Source organism: Pelobates fuscus, chromosome 6 (genome assembly GCF_036172605.1).
Source record: "Pelobates fuscus isolate aPelFus1 chromosome 6, aPelFus1.pri, whole genome shotgun sequence".
Taxonomy (NCBI): domain Eukaryota; kingdom Metazoa; phylum Chordata; class Amphibia; order Anura; family Pelobatidae; genus Pelobates; species Pelobates fuscus.
In genome coordinates, this window is record NC_086322.1 from 293,136,373 (window position 1) to 293,161,265 (window position 24,893).

At 44.4% G+C, this 24,893-nt stretch overlaps 1 protein-coding gene and 1 non-coding gene across 4 annotated transcripts in view; both read right to left on the reverse strand.

Annotated features, from left to right (window-relative positions):
• Positions 1 to 15,163, reverse strand: part of DNAJC5 (DnaJ heat shock protein family (Hsp40) member C5) — a 39,957-nt gene extending 24,794 nt beyond the window's left edge. For all 3 annotated transcript variants that reach the window (XM_063459463.1, XM_063459466.1, XM_063459462.1), the window contains exon 1: positions 15,080 to 15,163. The gene's annotated coding sequence lies outside the window, so the exon portion shown is untranslated. The remainder of the gene's footprint in view (positions 1 to 15,079) is intronic.
• Positions 15,164 to 18,317: 3,154 nt separating this feature from the next.
• Positions 18,318 to 18,389, reverse strand: TRNAE-CUC (transfer RNA glutamic acid (anticodon CUC)). Its single transcript has one exon. It is a non-coding gene; the product is annotated as a tRNA-Glu (tRNA).
• Between the last annotated feature and the right edge of the window lie 6,504 nt (positions 18,390 to 24,893).

Genomic DNA, 24,893 nt, shown 5'->3' on the forward strand with positions numbered 1-24,893 from the left:
GCTGGGGTGTCCCCGTCGATGAGTGTGAACTCAGGTTCAGGAACGAGGAGGTAAGACAACTGCTGTTTTAGACGGCAGGACCCACTAGGGGTATACCGATTGTGCGGTAGGCCCAAAGGGGTTTTGAATCAGTGTATCTGCCCCCTCTGTCGGAGGGAAGGAGCGAAGGCGCACCGCTCGATCGAACGCTCTTTAGTCAGACCGTTTGATTTGGTTAGTCAGGCGGGGTCCTGGTGTAAATAGCCCTAGCCGGACACCGGTGTCTTGTCTAGACTAGCGTTCTAGGGTGTATATTACGTTCGCTAGGTCGGAGGGACCGGGAGACTAAGCGGCGCCTGTGTAAATTCGGTTCGCTAGTTCTCATCCTATCTGGGCTAAGTGGGAAGGCGTGTAAATTTGGAACCCACTAGACTTTTGATAGTGCGACTAAGAGGCGCCTGTGTAAATTCGGTTCTCTAGCTCGCTATATATGTGGTGATTGGGCAGTGTGGCTAACCAAAACGGGTGTATATAGTTTTAGGTAGTCCATTCAAGGTACTGGCCAATAGTTTAGTTGGGAATTGTAAATGTGTTAACGATTGTTTTAGTAAAGTGTATATCTTGTTAGATAGCGCGAGCTCAGCCGTCTAGCGAGAGTGTTAATAGTGTGTTGCTGTATTATAGTGCACGGTACCATAACCCTGTATATTTACTGACATTATATAATAAGTACTAATCATTGTCGTCCATTGCATGTTTAACACCATAACCACTAATAATTGTATTGTGACCTTAACTTGTGCTTTGACCTATGCTAACCGTACTGTAACCGCTATTTGTAAAAGACGATGTTACTGGGGTGTGTTATAGACGGGTAATTCGTATATAGAGAATTATAGCGTGGGTGACTGTATAGTTACGCCAAAGGGCATAATATTGATTATATAGTGACTGGTGTAACAGCTGTGTGTGTACGGGAATTCCCTGAGTGTTTATTGTTATTGTGTACGTTTCACTTGGTAACCGTACCACGTGGTGCTGTTGCCAGAGGAAACGGGTGTGACTGTTGAATAGTACGCGTGTATAGTATTCGTTGTCGACGACGTTCCATTGTTAAGTATGGGTGCGTCGCAGTCAACGATTCCGGATCCCTTAGGATGTATGGTTAAGAATTTTAAAAAGGGATTCAAAGTTTGTGATTTTGGGGTAAAGATGTCTCCTGTACGTTTGGTCACTTTGTGTACTAGGGAGTGGCCTACTTTGGTTGCGGCATGGCCGCCACGTGGCAGTTTGGATCCAACTCTGGTACAGCGCTTACACGTGGCTGTATCGGGTAGGCCTGAACTTTACGGCCAGTTTCCTTATATTGACTGTTGGAGACAGGCCGTAAATGACTCGCCAAAATGGCTCCAGACATGCCACGAGGAGCAGTGTCGCCTCATGGTAGCTAGGACTTGCTCGTCCACTAGGACTGGTGTTAGGCCCATTTTGGACACGCCCCCTGAGTCCGAGATCCCTTTGCCGCCCCCTTACTTTCCGTTAAGAAGAAGTGACGCAAACGCAGGAAGTCCTGCACCCCTCCCCTCATTACCCTCATCCACTTCCGCTTCCTCCTCCAGTACAGGATCCACCCCCCCTCGTACTAAATCTCCCCTTCCGGAACCAGAATCCACCCCCATTAGAAACGAATATCCTGATTTGGCGCCACTTCAGACTTCCGGTCAAGCTTCATCTAGCTCGGCTCGAAGTGTTTTATTTACGACCTTTTCCCAAAACCGACCTCCCACATCCCCATACCCTATCTCTCCCCGACCGGAACCCATGACTGACGCCTCTCTACGTAGCCCCATCCAAACCCGACAGTTGACTGGTGCCCAACAATTAAAGCACTATCAGATGCCTCTTCGTCTGAATCCCGGGTCAGCTTATATCGATGCCGCAGGTCAAATGGCACACGCTGACCCAGTCTTCGTATATGTCCCATTTACCACAACCGATCTTTTAAACTGGAAGACCCATAATTCCTCGTATACTGAGAAACCACAAGCTATGACTGATCTGTTCACCTCAATAGTACAGACGCATAATCCGACATGGGCTGATTGCCAGCAGTTACTAATGACTTTATTTAACAATGAGGAAAGGACAAGAATAAATCAAGCAGCCATTAAAGCATTAGAGGATAGAGCCCCTGCTTTGAACCAAGCCAATCCAGCAGCATGGGCCGCGACACACTATCCCAACACCGATCCCGATTGGAACGTAAATGGTGCTGATATGGTTCAACTCAGAGCCTATAGAGACGCTATAATTGCTGGCATGAAAGCCGGAGGAAAGAAAGCCATTAACATGTCGAAGACAGTTGAGGTGATCCAGAAAAGCGATGAAGCGCCCAGTGTCTTTTATGACCGATTATTGGAGGCATACCGCTTGTATACCCCCTTTAATCCGGAAGACGCAGACAATTCCCGAATGGTTAACTCCGCCTTTGTCAGCCAAGCATACGGAGATATTAAGCGCAAGCTACAAAAGTTAGAAGGGTTTGCAGGTATGTCCATCACCCAACTAATGGAGGTAGCAAATAAGGTCTATATGAACAGGGATACAGAAAGTAAGAAAGAGGAAGAGCGCAAGATGCGTAAAAAGGCTGATATGCTAGCGGTAGCGATCGCAGGCGTAGATAAACGGGGCCCAGATAGAGGCAATAATAGATGGAGTAGGGAGCCTTTGAGTAGGGATCAATGCGCGTATTGCAAGGAAGAAGGGCATTGGAGGAACGAATGTCCGCAAAGAGAGCAGTACGAGAGAGACCAACCCAGGGCAGGCTACGGAAACTTTAGAGGTAGAGCGAGAGGTAGAGGAGGCCCCGGAGGGAGTAATGGTTATAGAGGGAGTAATGGGAACAGAGGAAGTGTTAGGGAAGACAGGTATATTCCAGCAGCGCAAAGGTCCCGCGATAGAGAAGGTAGGGACTTTGTAGGATTGGCTGACACTGTCATGGAGGACTATTGATACCGACCGGGCTCCATCCCCCTTGGTCGAGCGGAGCCTATGGTCGATGTATCAATAGGGGGGAAAAGGAGTGCGTTCATGATCGACACTGGTGCTGAACATTCAGTGGTGACTAATCTAGTTGCTCCTCCATCTGGAAGGACTATTACTGTGATAGGAGCAACTGGAAGAAGTGCTGAAAAACCGGTTCTTAAAAGTCGACTCTGTACATTGGGAGGCCACGTAGTAAAACACCAATTCCTTTATATGCCTGAATGTCCAGTCCAATTGCTGGGACGTGATATGCTATCAAAATTACAAGCGCAGATTACGTTCCTACCAAATGGAACAACATCCTTAAAGTTTAATGGACCTTCAGGTATTATGACTTTATCCGTACCAAAGGAAGAAGAGTGGCGACTTTATACAGTGTTGACTAGCCAAAACCCTAGGAGTGATGAGACATTGTTTAACATACCAGGAGTTTGGGCAGAGAACAACCCACCAGGACTGGCCCGCAATATTCCACCAATAAAAATTGAACTGAAACATGGGGTTTATCCAGTGAGCCTAAGACAATATCACATTCCGCAGAAGGCTAAGAAGAACATCCAATCCTATCTGGATAAGTTCATACGGTATGGTATCCTAAAATTCTGTACTTCCCCCTGGAACACCCCATTGCTGCCTGTTCAAAAGCCCGGTACAGATGAGTATCGACCTGTACAGGACTTAAGAGCAGTCAATGATGCGGTTGTTAGCATACATCCAGTTGTACCCAATCCATATAACCTGCTTGCTTTAATTCCGGGCGGGGCTACTTACTTCACAGTCTTAGATCTCAAAGATGCCTTCTTTTGCCTCCGAATTGCCGCAGAAAGCCAATGTATTTTCGCTTTCCAATGGGAGAACGCTGTAACGGGCTCAAAACGCCAAATGACTTGGACAAGACTGCCCCAAGGGTTTAAAAATTCACCTACCCTATTTGGTTCAGCTCTAAGTCAAGATCTACTGGATTTCGAGTCTATCCCAGGAGAATGTGTATTGTTACAATATGTAGATGACTTGTTGATAGCAGCAGTTACAAAAGAAAAATGTCAGCAAGCAACGCACGATCTACTACATATTCTCTGGAAGGCAGGATACAAGGTGTCCAGGAAGAAGGCTCAGTTGTGTTTGCCAACTGTCAAGTATCTGGGATTCCATATCTCTGAAGGTCAAAGGATTATGGGGCCAGAGAGAAAAGAAGCTGTCTGCCAAATACCAATACCCAAGAATAGAAGACAAGTGCGAGAATTCTTGGGGGCAGCAGGCTTCTGTAGGATATGGATTCCCAGCTATGCGATACTGGCAAAACCTCTGTACGCAGCCATCAAAGGTACAGAGCACGACCCCTTCTTATGGACCCAAGAACAGCAAACGGCATTTGAAGATGTGAAGAAGGCTTTGATGAGTGCCCCAGCATTAGGTCTACCTGATCACACACGACCATTCTACTTATATGTACACGAGCAAAGAAGAATGGCTGTGGGAGTATTGACACAGTACTTGGGATCATGGCAAAGACCTGTTGCCTACATGTCTAAGCAACTGGATGCAGTGGCCAGCGGACTTCCACCTTGTCTAAGAGCCGTAGCTGCAGCCGCCCTGCTAGTAGCTGAAGCCGATAAACTCACTCTGGGTCAAGAACTTTATGTACGAGTCCCACATGCAGTACAGACGTTGTTGGATTACAAAGGAAATCATTGGTTTAGTAACAGCCGTATGACCAAGTATCAAGCAATGTTGTGTGAAAACCCAAGAGTGCATTTAGAGACTGTAAACACCTTAAATCCAGCTACCCTTTTGCCGCAACCTACTGAAAGTCAACATGATTGTTTGGAAGTAATGGATGAAGTATTTTCAAGTAGACCAGATCTTCGTGATTTTCCCATCCAGAACCCCGATGTTCAATATTACACCGACGGCAGTAGTTATGTGAAAGAAGGGATCCGCTATGCAGGATATGCAGTGACAACAATAGACAAGGTGATAGAAGCTCGGCCACTGGCGAAAGGAACATCAGCACAAAAGGCAGAATTAATAGCACTAACACGAGCGTTACAATTGGCTGAAGGTTTAAGAGTAAATATCTATACGGACTCTAAGTATGCGTTTTTAACCACTCATGCCCACGGAGCTTTGTATAAAGAAAGAGGACTACTGAATTCAGAAGGCAAAGAAATCAAGTACGCAGCTGAAATCCTACAACTATTGGAAGCAGTGTGGGAGCCGAAAGAAGTCGGTATCATACATTGTCGAGCGCATCTGAGAGGAGATGGTGATGTAACCAAGGGAAATCGGATGGCAGATAGTGCAGCTAAGCGTGCTGCTGAATCAGGAAGACAGGAGTATGTGGGGCATATAGCTGCTCTTATACCAACTCCACTGTCCCAATGGACTCCAGTTTATACAGCTCAAGAAGAGGAGTGGTTAAAGACTGAACCGGGAAAGTATTTGGAGAACAAGTGGTATCAGCTAGAAGATGGAAGAATAGTCATACCAGCATCACTAGCGGTAGAAATTGTCCAAAATTATCACAACGGGACACATTCTGGGAGAGACAGTACTGAAGAATCTCTCAGGAAACATTTCTACATACCAAGATTGTCCAACTTGACTCAGGCCATTGTACGCAGATGTGTAACGTGTGCTAAGAATAATGCAAGACAAGGACCAGTAAAGCCACCAGGAGTCCAGTTTATGGGGGGACTCCCCATGTCCGATCTACAAATAGACTTTACAGTAATGCCTAAATCGGGTGGACATCGTTACCTGTTGGTAATTGTGTGCACCTATTCAGGCTGGGTAGAAGCATGTCCTACTCGTACAGAGAAAGCAGGAGAAGTTGTAAGATTCCTGCTACGAGAAATAATACCCCGATATGGACTACCCTGTTCTATAGGATCGGACAATGGTCCAGCTTTTGTTCATCAGTGCCTACAACAACTGACTCATATGCTTGGTATAAAGTGGAGGCTTCATACTGCATATAGACCCCAGAGTTCTGGTAAGGTAGAGAGAATGAATAGAACTATAAAGAACCAGTTGGCTAAAATGTGTCAGGAAACCCAACTTAAGTGGAACGTTCTCTTACCCATAGCTTTATTGCGAATCCGCAGTACCCCTACCAGAAGGATGGGCCTCTCTCCTTTTGAAATCATGTATGGGCGACCACCTCCCGTACTTGGTAACTTAAGGGGGGACTTGAGTCAGTTGGGAGAAGGAATTACCCGGCAGCAGGTTGTAGAGTTGGGTAAGACTATGGAGGAGGTACAGAAATGGGTACAAGATAGATTACCTGTGAATATTTATCCCCCTGTTCATAGTTATCATCCAGGAGACCAAGTGTGGATTAAAGAGTGGAATAATGTACCGTTAGGGCCCAAGTGGAGAGGTCCTTATGTTGTTCTTTTGTCTACCCCTACAGCGATAAAAGTAGCCGAAGTAACTCCGTGGATACATCACTCCAGGGTTAAACCAGCAGCAGTCGATTCTTGGCAAATTACAGCAGATCCAGAGAATCCCTGCAAGATCCGGTTGAAACGCACTACTCAGTCGGAGTAACGAGGAATTATTGTGGATTACAAATTTTATTGTTACAGGTGTGAGTGAGAAGGCCATAATAAAGCCTGTCCGCTTACCAACACATAGTGTATAAGCCAGGAAAGTCTCGAAGGGACACCTGTGAAGACGAGCAGAACTCCATTCCCTGCAGCCCTCACATCCTGGAAGCTGAGGTTCCATCGCACGGACGAAGACTGAGGATGACGGCGAAAGATGTGCTTTTGATTGTGTTTATTTATATGTGTTTTTATATTCAGGAAGGTAGAGGTACCGACACTCCTAGCTGTGAGGTATGCATTAAGACTACGAGAACAGGTAACCATATTTCCCAAACCCTAATTTGGCATTCACAATACGAATGTAAAGGAGAGGTATCAAGATGTAGATACCTAAATATAGACTATAGTGTGTGCCATTTAGGAGTAGGAGAACCTAAGTGCTTCAGTCCAGAGTATCAACCTCGTACAATTTGGTTGACTCTCAGGAATGGAGATCCTCAGGGGACCCTAATTAATAAGACGGTGTTAGAATCCGTACATTCTTCGGGTGTTCTGCTATTTGATGCATGTAAGGCGATATCAAGTGGTAGAAAACCGTGGAATGTATGTGGGGATCTTAGATGGGAGAGGACGTATGGGTCTAATGATAAATATATTTGTCCCAGTAGTAAAAATAAATATGTGAGTCCTAGATGCCCAAATAAAGACTATAACTTTTGTCCATATTGGTCTTGTGTGGGGTGGGCGACTTGGGGACAGACAGTAGATAAAGACATGATAGTGACTAAGTTGCCGACTAGCCCTTATTGTAAGTCTATGGAATGCAACCCAGTCCATATACTTATTAATAACCCCGACAAGTTCCTAGATAAGTATGGAAATTTATTTGGGTTTCAGATATACGGGACGGGTTTAGATCCTGGGACATTATTGTTTATAGGAATAGAGACTGATACGGTATCCTCCCAGACTCATCAAGTATACCATTCCTTTTATGAAGAGATGAGTATAGATAATAAGATCCCCCATAACGCTAAAAACCTGTTCATTGACCTAGCTGAAAGTATTGCCGGTAGTCTTAATGTTACCAACTGCTATGTGTGTGGAGGTACTAACATGGGAGACCAATGGCCTTGGGAAGCAAAGGAGGTAATGTCCGGTTCTGAGGCAGTTGACCAACTAATATCTACACAAGCCGATTATCATTTGAGTGTTAGAGGTAAATCTGAGTGGAGATTAAAGACCTCCATCATAGGTTATGTTTGCATAGCAAGGAAAGGAATAATGTATAATACTTCTGTAGGAGAATTAACTTGTCTAGGGCAAAAAGCTTATGATGATGATACTAAAAATACAACTTGGTGGTCGGCTTCAAATGTCTCAGAACCATCTAACCCGTTTGCTAGATATGCCAGTTTAAAGGATGTGTGGTTTGATTTATCCATCACATCTACCTGGAGAGCCCCAGCAAATTTGTACTGGATCTGTGGTAAGAAAGCCTATTCGGAGTTGCCACAGGACTGGGAAGGGGCATGTGTGTTGGGTATGCTCAAACCATCCTTCTTCTTGTTACCGATTGAAACAGGTGAGACTTTAGGTGTTAAAGTGTATGATGTGAATCATAGGAAGAAAAGGGGACCCTTAGAGATAGGCACCTGGGAAGATAATGAATGGCCTCCCCAGCGTATCATAGATTATTATGGGCCAGCCACGTGGGCAGAAGATGGTACCTTTGGTTATAGAACCCCAATTTATATGCTCAACCGTATTATAAGATTACAGGCGGTGGTTGAGATTATTACTAATGAGACCTCACAAGCACTCAATCTTCTAGCGAAGCATAATACCAGGATGAGGACAGCAGTGTACCAAAATAGATTAGCCTTGGATTACCTTTTGGCAGTAGAGGGAGGTGTATGTGGGAAGTTTAACCTGAGCAATTGCTGTCTTCAAATAGATGACGAAGGGCAAGCAATAGCTGAGCTTACTAGCCATATGGTTAAACTAGTGCATGTGCCTACTCAGGTATGGAAAGGGTACAATCCAAGTAGTTGGTTTGGTAGCTGGTATGAGTGGTTTGGAGGGCTTAAGGCAGTGGTAGGTGGAGTCCTACTGATTTTACTGTTGTGTCTACTCCTACCGTGTCTTATACCCTTAGTAGTTAGGTCTGTGCAAAGCCTGATAGGAAGTATAGCAGAGAGGAAGGCTGCTGCACAGATAATGGCGATATATAAGTATAAGGCTCTAGATCAAGGAGAACCAATGCAGGAAGATGAGTGTTAAAAGATTCACATCATAAGATAAGTCTGGTCTGGTTCATGGTAACCTGAGGTATATGCAAACCAAGGTTAAGTGATGCCTCAAGTAATTGTGAAATATCAGAGGCATCAAAGGGGGGAATGTGATGTAATTCCAGTAAAATACAAGTTTAGCAGGCTAAGATTGCCACAAGGCATATGTATGTATATGTGTTTGTAGTATCAGTTAGTTAATTACACGTAGCTAAGATACTGTTATCACTGTACTGACCAGGTGCAGGAATGTAAGAACTGGAATTACGCGTCCCTCTCTTTTGTATCAGATGAGCCACGTGGTTAGACCGGATGGATGAGTTTAGACTCTATTTATTAAATAGGTTAAGGGTATGTGTGGGTGTAGTTAATTGTGGGAGGAGCTACAGTGCTATATAAGGAATGTACTCTATGTATTCAGTACTCAGACTTTGCTGTATTTTGGTGACGCTAGTCCCTCTGAGTCCCGATCGGTGATCCAATAAAGAATCTCTTCCTTCCTGAAGAAACCTGTGTCCATCTCTCTGTGCTTGGCTTCCGTCAGTTTCTCCGGTATCAATAGCTATCCCCAGCCTCTCTCTGTGTAACACACTGCCATACATATAGCTATACCCGGCCTCTCTCTGTGTAACACACTGCCATACATATAGCTATCCCCAGCCTCTCTCTGTGTAACACACTGCCATACATATAGCTATCCCCAGCCTCTCTGTGTGTAACACACTGCCATACATATAGCTATCCCCAGCCTCTCTCTGTGTAACACACTGCCATACATATCGCTATCCCCGGCCTCTCTCTGTGTAACACACTGTCATACATATAGCTATCCCCAGCCTCTCTCTGTGTAACACACTGCCATACATATAGCTATCCCCAGCCTCTCTCTGTGTAACACACTGCCATACATATAGCTATCCCCAGCCTCTCTCTGTATAACACACTGCCATACATATAGCTATCCCCAGCCTCTCTCTGTGTAACACACTGCCATACATATAGCTATCCCCAGCCTCTCTCTGTGTAACACACTGCCATACATATCGCTATCCCCAGCCTCTCTCTGTGTAACACACTGCCATACATATAGCTATCCCCAGCCTCTCTCTGTGTAACACACTGCCATACATATAGATATCCCCAGCCTCTCTCTGTGTAACACACTGCCATACATATAGCTATCCCCAGCCTCTCTCTGTGTAACACACTGCCATACATATAGATATCCCCAGCCTCTCTCTGTGTAACACACTGCCATACATATAGCTATACCCCAGCCTCTCTCTGTGTAACACACTGCCATACATATAGCTATCCCCAGCCTCTCTGTGTAACACACTGCCATACATATAGCTATCCCCAGCCTCTCTCTGTGTAACACACTGCCATACATATAGCTATCCCCAGCCTCTCTCTGTGTAACACACTGCCATACATATAGCTATCCCCAGCCTCTCTCTGTGTAACACATTGCCATACATATAGCTATCCCCAGCCTCTCTCTGTGTAACACACTGCCATACATATAGCTATCCCCAGCCTCTCTGTGTGTAACACACTGCCATACATATAGCTATCCCCAGCCTCTCTCTGTGTAACACACTGCCATACATATAGCTATCCCCAGCCTCTCTGTGTGTAACACACTGCCATACATATAGCTATCCCCAGCCTCTCTCTGTGTAACACACTGCCATACATATAGCTATCCCCAGCCTCTCTCTGTGTAACACACTGCCATACATATAGCTATCCCCAGCCTCTCTCTGTGTAACACACTGCCATACATATAGCTATCCCCAGCCTCTCTCTGTGTAACACACTGCCATACATATAGCTATCCCCAGCCTCTCTCTGTGTAACACACTGCCATACATATAGCTATCCCCAGCCTCTCTCTGTGTAACACACTGCCATACATATAGCTATCCCCAGCCTCTCTGTGTGTAACACACTGCCATACATATAGCTATCCCCAGCCTCTCTCTGTGTAACACACTGCCATACATATAGCTATCCCCAGCCTCTCTCTGTGTAACACACTGCCATACATATAGCTATCCCCAGCCTCTCTCTGTGTAACACACTGCCATACATATAGCTATCCCCAGCCTCTCTCTGTGTAACACACTGCCATACATATAGCTATCCCCAGTCTCTCTCTGTGTAACACACTGCCATACATATAGCTATCCCCAGCCTCTCTCTGTGTAACACACTGCCATACATATAGCTATCCCCAGTCTCTCTCTGTGTAACACACTGCCATACATATAGCTATCCCCAGCCTCTCTCTGTGTAACACACTGCCATACATATAGCTATCCCCAGCCTCTCTCTGTGTAACACACTGCCATACATATAGCTATCCCCAGCCTCTCTCTGTGTAACACACTGCCATACATATAGCTATCCCCGGCCTCTCTCTGTGTAACACACTGCCATACATATAGCTATCCCCAGCCTCTCTCTGTGTAACACACTGCCATACATATAGCTATCCCCAGCCTCTCTCTGTGTAACACACTGCCATACATATAGCTATCCCCAGCCTCTCTCTGTGTAACACACTGCCATACATATAGCTATCCCCAGCCTCTCTCTGTGTAACACACTGCCATACATATAGCTATCCCCAGCCTCTCTCTGTGTAACACACTGCCATACATATAGCTATCCCCAGCCTCTCTCTGTGTAACACACTGCCATACATATAGCTATCCCCGGCCTCTCTCTGTGTGACACACTGCCATACATATAGCTATCCCCAGCCTCTCTCTGTGTAACACACTGCCATACATATAGCTATCCCCGGCCTCTCTCTGTGTAACACACTGCCATACATATAGCTATCCCCAGCCTCTCTGTGTAACACACTGCCATACATATAGCTATCCCCAGCCTCTCTCTGTGTAACACACTGCCATACATATAGCTATCCCCAGCCTCTCTCTGTGTAACACACTGCCATACATATAGCTATCCCCAGCCTCTCTCTGTGTAACACACTGCCATACATATAGCTATCCCCAGCCTCTCTCTGTGTAACACACTGTCATACATATAGCTATCCCCAGCCTCTCTCTGTGTAACACACTGCCATACATATAGCTATCCCCAGCCTCTCTCTGTGTAACACACTGCCATACATATAGCTATCCCCAGCCTCTCTCTGTGTAACACACTGCCATACATATAGCTATCCCCAGCCTCTCTCTGTGTAACACACTGTCATACATATAGCTATCCCCAGCCTCTCTCTGTGTAACACACTGCCATACATATAGCTATCCCCAGCCTCTCTCTGTGTAACACACTGCCATACATATAGCTATCCCCAGCCTCTCTCTGTGTAACACACTGCCATACATATAGCTATCCCCAGCCTCTCTCTGTGTAACACACTGCCATACATATAGCTATCCCCAGCCTCTCTCTGTGTAACACACTGTCATACATATAGCTATCCCCAGCCTCTCTCTGTGTAACACACTGCCATACATATAGCTATCCCCAGCCTCTCTCTGTGTAACACACTGCCATACATATAGCTATCCCCGGCCTCTCTCTGTGTAACACACTGCCATACATATAGCTATCCCCAGCCTCTCTCTGTGTAACACACTGCCATACATATAGCTATCCCCAGCCTCTCTCTGTGTAACACACTGCCATACATATAGCTATCCCCGGCCTCTCTCTGTGTAACACACTGCCATACATATAGCTATCCCCAGCCTCTCTCTGTATAACACACTGCCATACATATAGCTATCCCCAGCCTCTCTCTGTGTAACACACTGCCATACATATAGCTATCCCCAGCCTCTCTCTGTGTAACACACTGCCATACATATAGCTATCCCCAGCCTCTCTCTGTATAACACACTGCCATACATATAGCTATCCCCAGCCTCTCTCTGTGTGACACACTGCCATACATATAGCTATCCCCAGCCTCTCTCTGTGTAACACACTGCCATACATATAGCTATCCCCAGCCTCTCTCTGTGTAACACACTGCCATACATATAGCTATCCCCAGCCTCTCTCTGTGTGACACACTGCCATACATATAGCTATCCCCAGCCTCTCTCTGTGTAACACACTGTCATACATATAGCTATACCCCAGCCTCTCTCTGTGTAACACACTGCCATACATATAGCTATCCCCAGCCTCTCTCTGTATAACACACTGCCATACATATAGCTATCCCCAGCCTCTCTCTGTGTAACACACTGCCATACATATAGCTATCCCCAGCCTCTCTCTGTATAACACACTGCCATACATATAGCTATCCCCAGCCTCTCTCTGTGTAACACACTGCCATACATATAGCTATCCCCAGCCTCTCTCTGTATAACACACTGCCATACATATAGCTATCCCCAGCCTCTCTCTGTGTAACACACTGCCATACATATAGCTATCCCCAGCCTCTCTCTGTGTAACACACTGCCATACATATAGCTATCCCCAGCCTCTCTCTGTAACACACTGCCATACATATAGCTATCCCCAGCCTCTCTCTGTGTAACACACTGCCATACATATAGCTATCCCCAGCCTCTCTCTGTGTAACACACTGCCATACATATAGCTATCCCCAGCCTCTCTCTGTGTAACACACTGCCATACATATAGCTATCCCCAGCCTCTCTCTGTGTAACACACTGCCATACATATAGCTATCCCCAGCCTCTCTCTGTGTAACACACTGCCATACATATAGCTATCCCCAGCCTCTCTCTGTATAACACACTGCCATACATATAGCTATCCCCAGCCTCTCTCTGTGTGACACACTGCCATACATATAGCTATCCCCAGCCTCTCTCTGTATAACACACTGCCATACATATAGCTATCCCCAGCCTCTCTCTGTGTAACACACTGCCATACATATAGCTATCCCCAGCCTCTCTCTGTGTAACACACTGCCATACATATAGCTATCCCCAGCCTCTCTCTGTGTGACACACTGCCATACATATAGCTATCCCCAGCCTCTCTCTGTGTAACACACTGTTATACATATAGCTATACCCCAGCCTCTCTCTGTGTAACACACTGCCATACATATAGCTATCCCCAGCCTCTCTCTGTATAACACACTGCCATACATATAGCTATCCCCAGCCTCTCTCTGTGTAACACACTGCCATACATATAGCTATCCCCAGCCTCTCTCTGTATAACACACTGCCATACATATAGCTATCCCCAGCCTCTCTCTGTGTAACACACTGCCATACATATAGCTATCCCCAGCCTCTCTCTGTATAACACACTGCCATACATATAGCTATCCCCAGCCTCTCTCTGTGTAACACACTGCCATACATATAGCTATCCCCAGCCTCTCTCTGTGTAACACACTGCCATACATATAGCTATCCCCAGCCTCTCTCTGTAACACACTGCCATACATATAGCTATCCCCAGCCTCTCTCTGTGTAACACACTGCCATACATATAGCTATCCCCAGCCTCTCTCTGTGTAACACACTGCCATACATATAGCTATCCCCAGCCTCTCTCTGTGTAACACACTGCCATACATATAGCTATCCCCAGCCTCTCTCTGTGTAACACACTGCCATACATATAGCTATCCCCAGCCTCTCTCTGTGTAACACACTGCCATACATATAGCTATCCCCAGCCTCTCTCTGTATAACACACTGCCATACATATAGCTATACCCCAGCCTCTCTCTGTGTAACACACTGCCATACATATAGCTATCCCCAGCCTCTCTCTGTGTAACACACTGCCATACATATAGCTATCCCCAGCCTCTCTCTGTGTAACACACTGCCATACATATAGCTATCCCCAGCCTCTCTCTGTGTAACACACTGCCATACATATAGCTATCCAAGCCTCTCTCTGTGTAACACACTGCCATACATATAGCTATCCCCAGCCTCTCTCTGTGTAACACACTGCCATACATATAGCTATCCCCAGCCTCTCTCTGTGTAACACACTGCCATACATATAGCTATACCCGGCCTCTCTCTGTGTAACACACTGCCATACATATAGCTATCCCCAGCCTCTCTCTGTGTAACACACTGCCATACATATAGCTATCCCCAGCCTCTCTCTGTATAACACACTGCCATACATATAGCTATCCCCAGCCTCTCTCTGTGTATAACACGGTGCGGGCGGCCGTTGTGGCCCCCGGGGGCCCCTCACCTCTCCCGTTCCCGGTTTGACACCGTCACGTCTCCCGGCGGCTCCTCGCTCAGACGCAGAGGGGGCGGTGCGTGCGCACGTCTGAAAGTGACGTCAGCAAGTCCGCAGCAAGCGCGCTCCCGGAAGTGATGGAGAGCTGCCGCGTGCACGCGCGGACCTGGGGGGGGGGGGGAGGGGCGTGGAGACTCATTATTATTATTATTATTAAGGAAGGCAGACAGTCACTGTGTCACATTTATATATATATATATATAGTGAGATAGGGTCTTTATTATTAAATATTATTTATGATTTGTTTGGGGAGGGGGTGTGAATAATCATTGATAATTTATTATTATTTTATTATAACCATTTATTCATGGCAGGCCCAGAGTGACTGACTGGAGCTGACTCTCTATTTAGATGCCGTTTAATATATCCATGGGAATGTGAAGGGTTACGCCAAGCACCATGACCACTTAGTGATGGTGATTGCAGTCCGTGTGCGACACAAACACATATAAAGAGATGCGTCCTTTGCTACCGCAGAGCCAGCGTCATTAGCCAGTCCCGGAAGCAAGGCTCCTAGCTGCTAACGTTAAATCTGTGCATAGTTTCCGTAAGTAAGTTCGCATAGTATGCTGGCGACAGACGACCAGTGACGTCATGCCCCTCCCCCAGTGCTGACCTATGTATAACCCTTAGCCCATCCTCCGATACATGCCTCCACACAAAGTGATGTGGCGCAACGCCAGCAGGGGAGGATCAGGCTAAAGGGAGAACTTGTGCACAATGACAACTCTAGGAACAGTACACAGGGGGCACAAAATATACCACAGTCAAAATTGGGGGGGGGGGGGCACTAAAAATATCCACCACTAAATCACATTAGTAATGGTAGCAGGGTGGATACAGGCAGGGGTGTGTACCAGAACATTGCTGAGGTAACATACAGTAGACGGAATTCTTTGATCCCCAACAGCCATGAAAATTGGTGGGGGGGGGCAAGGCACAAGCCAGAGGGGGCAATGTTCCCCCCTGTACTGATGGCTATGCTTGTGCACCATGACCACATGATGAAAGGAGCATTCCAAGCACCATAACCACTACTGCTTCCCATGGTAAATAGGCAAACCATTTGTTAACAGATTGACAACTTACTGAAACTGCAGCACGGCGCTAAGTCTACAGATGCACCTTGGGGTGTCCTTTTCCCTGAACTCTCGCTGCACTTGTAGTGAAACTCCGGGCTTTATATCCTTTGCTGTCGTGTTGCAGCAACGTTCGTTGTATAGGCAGCCCTAGTTGGCTGCCTTATTTGGCAGCAGGTCACTCTTTTGACGGCCTGGGGCTGAATAGGGATCAGTCTGCTCCAGGACTGCAGTATGCTCCTCTAACTCCAGTGCAGCTAGGATGACATCATATGACATCACAATCTCCCAGAGCTGCTGCACACGAGATAAGTGGAAGCAGTAAGTGCAGTCCAATAGAAATCCTGGTCCTCAATCTGCAATGCAGCCCAGATAGGGGAGATATTTATAGCGCTGCGGAATTTGTTGGCGCTATATAAATAATAACATCATAATAATATATAACTGGGCCGTATAATATTACAGGGCCCCATGCAGACCCCACAGCTTTAGTGGGCCCCTTACCAGAGTACTTACTCTTCTCCCATGATGGGGGCCTTAGTTGTGGTGTTTTGAGTCATTGTACGCCATCATTCCAGCCCGGTATTCACAAAACAATTAAATACCCCTGGATATTACACGCAATTTAGCACTGTACCCCAGAATCACACTAACAAAAATGTCTCTAACAGATCTGTGACTGCGCACAGGGCATCAACAGAGCATTCATTTTCTTCTCCTCTGATGAGGGTAGGGTTGAAGTTGGAAAGAAGCAGAGACTGATCTCACCATCATAAGACAAATCTACAAAATTGCGCTAACTTATAGGAGAGGGAAGGGTTATTTACAGTACATGTAATAAAAAATATATATATATGGGATTCTCTGTCTAAAGTGGTTGTTTAATCAAAATCATAAAACATTTTAAAGAAAAAAGATGTGATTTGAGACAGAGCTGCAGTAGTTGATATGAGGATTATTAAAGGGACACTAGAGGCACCCAGACCACTTCATCTCATCTCGGATACTGTGCGGACACTCCAAGCCAATGAGTAATGCACAAAATTGATTTTGTTAATGCAGGAGCACAAATGTATGCTTTATCATATCAATGCAAATACAAAGAACTGCGGGCACCCAACAGAGCCAGGTAAGTGCCAATCCATTCATAAATGTATAGGCAGCTTACTGTGGGATGGCACCATAACTACTTCTGAGTGATGTAGTGGTTATGGTGCTTAGAGTACCCTTTTAGCAGTTTCTTCTTCCAAGGAGGAATGTGGCTTCCACTTGGGAGTCAAGTGTACTGTTGGTGGTTTTACCATAACTTGGATCAACAGCAGCTACAGGGAAAAGTGAACATTTGAACTCGATGGACTTTAGTCTTTATTTTTTTTCTTTAAGCTGTGCTGGTTATATAACTTCGACTAAAGTTTTACGATTACCATATTTGTCCATAAATGCATGTGCAGAATAATAAAAAAAAATTCTATACACGGTAATACTCTATTAATTTGTAACTACGCCTGTGATTCTAGATGGGTAATCATTTTTAACAGCAACAACTCGTAAAATATACCCGCAGGAAAGGTTCTTAAACATCATATATATATATATATATATATATATTCTGCATTTCTTATTACGCCCAAGATAAACAGTCAGTGATTTGATGGCTAATCTCTGTATGTTTCTTTAAAACCTAATCCAAGAAATGCCAAGAAACTGGAAATAAAATTAATTTAAATTCATTTTCTGGCAAGCTTCAGAAATACAAAATAAAAAACAAAACACTTTGCAATAAATCACATTTTATTTAAAATTAATATTATTTTTTAAGCAGTAACTTCATGACTGAGCCCTGTTTTGGCAAGGGAAAAAATGAGCATAATAGTTTAATAATAAAATAAATGTTTTATGCAAGGTAGGAATTTTCATGATCAGAACGTTCAATTCAAGAGATTAGTCAACAATACATCATGTCTGTTCTTTAACATGGAATTGTAAATGTATTGTTGCTGTTTGTATGATTGGTGAGGTTTTAATTTAACCATTATACCATTACTGCACGTAATAACTTGGGATAACATTATTTCACTATTAAATTATATTAAAAAAAAAAAATCACATTCCCTGACCGGGAATCGAACCCGGGCCGCGGCGGTGAGAGCGCCGAATCCTAACCACTAGACCACCAGGGAACTTCGTGAAGATGTGGTGTAAACTTAGATTCTATGTTTTATAATGCCCTCTGCTGGCTGGTTACCTACTCTGCAATTGTCAGAATAAATGTTGATATCTAAACCAAAATTAACAATGTAATTTAATATATTTTCCAAAATAGACACTATATTAAGAAAATATATCATATTTCTTATTTCAAATTTTAAGAAGTTTAATTTTTTTTATCTGACAAGTCTACACATTTTCCCAAGTAGAAAGATAAAGCTTTTTCTGCAACATATCCTTGGTATTGAAAGGACATTAACACAATAACTCTTTAATTGTGTGTAAATAAATGACGTAAAGGTTTTTTCAGGCCCATTGGAACGAAACTGCGTTCTCAGTATTTACTCATTCACGTTCAGATAGCTGTAGGTGATAAAATGGTGATTGTTTTCTAAACACTGAATTAAATGACATTAATTGTTCTAAAATGACACAGGCTGCAACTTCAGCCAAGATGAAGATTTGTATTTTTCCAAATCAGCTATTTCGGCCTAAATTTTGCAAAAAAAATTTTTATGCAGATGTATTGCATCACCTTCGGCCTTATGCAGTGCTTCTGTGTTGCAATTCATGATGCATCATCATCTCGAAGCTGCGTTCGAGCAGGGCCGGTCCTGCAATGGTCCTGGTGGGTTCATGAGACCTAGGCGATAATTGACAGGGCAGCATTTTGCTGCCCACCATAGGATGTATACCCCACCCTCCGATCTACGCTAGCAGTGAGTGCAAGTTATGGGGCTGCTTGCTGTTTAAAGTTCCCTTCCGGTAGGATAGTGAGGTGGTTTTGGTATCTGCCCTAGCCACATAGGCCAGCCCCCAGAATTCTATGGTGGAATGGTTGGGTTGCTGATGACTAAACGAGGCAGGCTGCAATAAACATTGGGGGCATTTTATCAATGTGTTTTGAAAAGTGTCGATTCAATTATGTAATTAAATTCTTCCTATTTATGAAAAGGTTCTAAAAAAATGACAGTTTTCGTAATAGCGAACTCTGACCATTTTCACAGAAATTTCCTTTTTCTGAAGACCAACAAATTTAGAGTGGCAGAAAAGAGAGAAGTGAAACAGAACAGTCTTGTGTTGGAAAAAGTGGTATTAAAAACTTTTGTCAACAAAAAAAAAATAATGGCATATAGTCAAAAATGAGAGGGTGCAAAAGAAGTAACAGATTAATAAGACTGACACATTTAATAAAAAACTGTAACATCAATTTGGCCAAAAAATTATAAATCCCCCCGCCATTGCATGCATTGTGTTTGTGAGTGGATGTAGCTGTGTTTGTGTTTGTGTGTGTGTGAGAATCTGTATTATTTATTTATACAATATTTTACCAGGAAATATACATTGAGATTTCTCTCGTTTTCAAGTATGTCCTGGGTCCACAAATCATTGCATTGTTACAGTTAGTGTACAATAAAATACAAAATATACAATATATACAACATTTAACATAGAACAGGTAGGAAATATATAATCAACCATGACACGTACATTCTGTTTTGAGGTATGTAGAGAAGGATCTCTTAAAGGACTTTAAGCTTAGGGAAGATTTTAATTTGTGCGGGAGGTCGTTCCACAAATGCGGTGCTCTGTAGGAGAAGGAGGATCGGGCTGCTTTCTTTTTATATTGAGGTAGACTAAGTAAAGTGTTGGTACTGGATCGGAAGTTATAGGAAGTGGGAACAGCTGGGGAAAGCATTGCGTTCAGGTAGGGTGGGAGTTTTCCAGAAAAGCTCTTAAACACAAGGCTGGAAAGATGAAGGGTGCGTCTGGATTCCAGCGACATCCAGTTTAGTTCTTTTAGCATGTCACAATGGTGGGTCCTGTAATTACATTGTAGCACAAATCGGCAGAACGAGTTATACAATGTGTTGAGTTTATTAATGTGGGATTGCGATGCAGATACTACATCCCCATAATCAATGATTGGCATCAGCATTTGCTGTACAATCTTTTCCTTTACTGAAGGGCTTAGGCAGGATTTGTTTCTGTACAGGGCACCTAGTTTTGGATAAAGTTTAGATGCAAGGTTTTCTATGTGCAGGCCAAAAGATAGATTGGGGTCTAACATCATACCCAAGTATTTGAAAGAGTGGACTGCGGTCAGTGTGCCATTTGAAATTCTTTTGATGGATAGGTGGGAATTGTGTAATTTGTGTAATTTAGGTACTGTTCCAAAGATCATTGTGACAGTTTTGTCAGTGTTCAGGAACAGTTTGTTTTTTGCGATCCACTTTTCTACCTCTGTAAACTGGTCTTGGAGCACAGCCTCAAGCTGCGGTAGATCGGAACTGCTCGCATAGATTACTGTGTCATCTGCGTACATGTGTACATTTGAGGATTTGCAGACATTAGGCAGATCATTTATAAATAATGAAAATAGTAGGGGGCCGAGAATGGAACCTTGGGGAACACCACACGTGACTGGGAGAGGGAGGGAGTCGCTGTCAGAAATGGACACATATTGTGAGCGTTCCGATACATACGATCGAAACCAGTTTAGCGAATGATCACCAATACCTGAGTTTTTGAGTTTGAGTTTGTATGTCATTCTGTCTGTATGTAAGCTGCGTAAGTGTGTGTTCTATGCATATATGCGAGTTGGGGGATACATGAAGTCACAGTTTGCTTATTTTATCCTGAATTTTGTGCAATTCTGTAACCAATGCAGTAGCAGTGAATGTCAATGGAGTGAATTAGCCCGAAGGCTGTCTGAACTTTACACGGAATGAATAACCATCACTACCTACCTTGAGCAGTGGCTCATCGGAGGGACCAAATCCCCCCAGTGACAAGTGGGGATATTCACTGAATCAGAGAGTGGGGAGAATTGACAGGGAAGTTATAGGCCCCAAAAATTCCCCAACTCTCTTTACCCAGCTCAGCTATCGGAGTCAAAAATGGTCACTTCTCTTTTTTTTTTTTTTTTTTTTTTTTTAATTCTTTATTTTTGTTGCGCAAAAAGATTAACAATCATGCTTGTTATGCCACAACGGCAGACATAAACATTTCAAGAGACAGGACAGTATGGCATGTAATTGATAACTGCACATTTTTTTTTTCTTCACAAGTTAAATCAAGATGTGTCAGTGAATGAGTATACATCAGGGTTGATGGAGACATGCTTGTAGCCTGACACTGAGTGAGTAAATATAGTAAGGTAACATGCTATTGAAACATTAAACAGGTGAGCTCAAGATGTGTCAGCAAGAGAATATGCATAAGGGTTAATGAAGACATGCTTTGTAGCCTGACACTAAGTGAGTAAATATAAAAAGGTAATTCTCAATCTATTCAGTAGCTTAGTAGCCGCTGGGTATTAATCTAAGGGCACAGAGAAAGGACAGACTTAGCTGCACTATGGTCTCATGCTGGACAGACTAATTTCAGCCTATGCCACAAAGAGGTCGCCTTGAGCCTGCTCCATTCCCTGTAAACTCAGTGTCCTCTTTCTCTCTCAGGCAGGTCGGTATGTCAGGCTGGACTTTAGGCTTGCAGGTTGCTGGGGAGGGACTGTGCTTCTGCTTTCTTTCCACCTGAGCTCCTTTTCCTGTTGTTTTTCCAGGGGATCTCCGTCGTCGCTTGGTGCAGGTATAGGTCTGGGGTCGCTCAGGATGCTTGGGAGACTTCCAGGCGCTTGGGTGGCTGGGTTGCTGTGTCACCGCTTGGGCCCTCAGCTCAGGGCATGGTAGATGTTCCAGTGGTTGTGTGCTGGAGGTGAGTGGTCTGTCAGAGATGCGCGCCCAGAACTCCTGGCAGAGTTGGTCAAATCGAGCCTCAAAGCCTTCCCTCCATTTCAGGCTGCCAGCGACTTTCTGGGCCTGTAAGATCCACGGGTCGGCGGCCATTTTAGGCTCACCATGCGGTCTCCAGCCCGGTGGGAGAGTCAGAGGGTGCAGAGAGATGGGGTTCCCCAGCGGGGACCGGGATATCCCCCACCGGTCCAGAGGGGGGGGGGGGGTTGCGGGGTATCAGGGCTGTTGCGGAGAGATGCGCCCCCCGGCGACGGAAGATCGTCCGCCTCCCCCGACTGCCTGGCTGTTATTCCCTTCAGGCCCCATGATTAAACTGCTCGATGGCACGGCTGTGCAGCGTGTTTCATGCTTGCTGGTGCTGCCGGTCCTAGCTGCTTTAGGTTGGTGCTCAGGCACAGTTGTTTGTAGTTTGCTAACAGAGGAAAATTGGCTTTTTTCAGCCTGTTTGTGCAGGAGCCGAGCTGCAGCACGTCTGGCCATCTTGGCTGCCAGGCCCCGCCCCCGTCACTTCTCTTTTTAATATATCACAAGGGCCAGATTAGTGAATGAATCCAAAATAGTATGTGGTCTGTCAGCAGGGAACTATAAGGGTTATTTACAAAAGTCATCATTTCTGGGTAATCAAAGTGAATTTCAAAATTTAGCACAAAATAGAAGTAAAAAATTTCTAAGTGAAGTCTGTGTTGGAACGTTTTATCGCTAAATTTTATATTTACTTTGAATTCTTAGTGAATAACCCAGTTAGTTTAAATGGGTTTCTCCAAGCACCAAGACTACTCCAGTGTTTTGAAGTGGTTATAGTACCTGGGGTCTGTATGTGCAGTATTTTGCTATTAAAACCCTGCACATACGGAGTTTAGGTATTTTAATGTAGAAATTAAAAACCCTTCAGAAAAGGAGAGGGTAGAATCTCTGGGTTGGAGGAACCACAACAATCAATAAAATCCTTTATTTATTTTAAATGTCAATAAAAAAAATTAATTCTGAATAACGAAAAATAAACTAGAAAATAAAAACAACCACTTTAAAAAAATAAATTAATAATAGTGTGATTTTTGATCATTAACAGAGTTTTACCCAAAGGGGTGTCATTAGCCAGTCCAGACAAAGAGTTCCGCGTATACACAGAATGTCATACATTGGTGGAGAGTGGTCAGCTGATACCGTCAGCGAATCAATTAATGGCAGGATCAGGATACGGCTTCCTCAGTGCTGCAGAAACCGCATGTTCTAAAGCCGCTTGAGGAGATCTGGCACTCAGCGTGACCCTAACAGTTTGCCCGATTACCGAGGAAAAGCACCATGGTCTGATCCAAAAACAGTGGACATGGCTTTATTAGGACTGTCTGTCTGTGGACCTCTCCGCTGTGATTGACTAGAAATTCTAGGTCCGGAATCTTGTAAATTCAACCAGATTCTGATTCAAAGCTGAATCTTTATAACTTCGAACAATGAATATGTTCGTGAGCCAACACCATTTCTAATAATGAATTCTCCTGACACAGTGAGTCATGGTAACAAAGGCCTGCTGACCTCTTTATGTTGCCAGAGGCGGACCAAGATAAAGGTGAAATTACGCTAATTTTAAATGGTCCTTTCCTTTTTCTGACTCATCGTGAAACATGCCCAGTACAGTGCTAAAATGAACTTGTCAAAAAAATAAATAAAAAAGGATTAACCCCTTAAGGACCAAACTTCTGGAATAAATGGGAACCATGACATGTCACACATGTCATGTGTCCTTAAGGGGTTAAAGGATATACTTACTCCAAGATGCCTTGCTGCAGGCTTGCTTCATACTTTGCATACAGTCCCCCCCCCCTCCCCAAAATAAAGCGGTCTACATCCAACCGGAGCAGGATATGATTGCAGGATTTGTGGGGTGACACCTATACAAAATGACACCCTTAGATGCAGCTTATTCTATGCCAAAGTCCAGGAAGGACGAAGTAATTTAAAAAAGTAAACATAGCTTTACTTTCAATTTGTCCACAAGAATGAAGAGACTACTCCAAATTATGTTGCGCATGAAAGGGGTCTTGTACCTGGTGTTCAAAGTTACTCCTAAAGAGACTTTCACCTTCTGTGGCCATTGCCTAGTTTGGCACTGCCGCTGGGGGCCCAGGCTGAGGCACCTTACCCAAAGCTGTTTATCTGAAGCTGGGTGGCACTCAACTGGCACTTCAGTGTTCTACCCCAGTGGTCTCCTGGCACGTCATCTATGGTGGATCCTGCGAGACCCTCTGTAGACCATGCCTTTTTTCTTACCGCCGAGTGGTGGTTTATAGAAGACATAATAGTCCTTATGTCTTATGTATGTTTACAATGGCCCTGGGAAGGGGTTGGATGTTGCACATTGACAGGGCTAAGCGTCAACGCTGAAAAAACTATCAGGAAATAACGGAATTTGTATGTTTCAATCTGTTCTTTAAGGATCCTGGGGGAAACTGGTGTAACTCATTCAATTATAAACACTGCAGGCAGAATGTAGCAGCCAGATATAAATAAACAAGACAAGCCACGCTGAAGTTACATAGTTACATAGTTAGATAGCTGAAAAGAGACTTGCGTCCATCAAGTTCAGCCTTCCTCACACCTGTTTTTTGCTGTTGATCCAAAAGGCAAAAAAAAAAAAAAAAAAAAGGACAAGACTATAACATCTGCAAAACATGTGTGTTCCTTTCCAAGATATTGTAATAGAAAATGCTGCAGGCAGAGAGA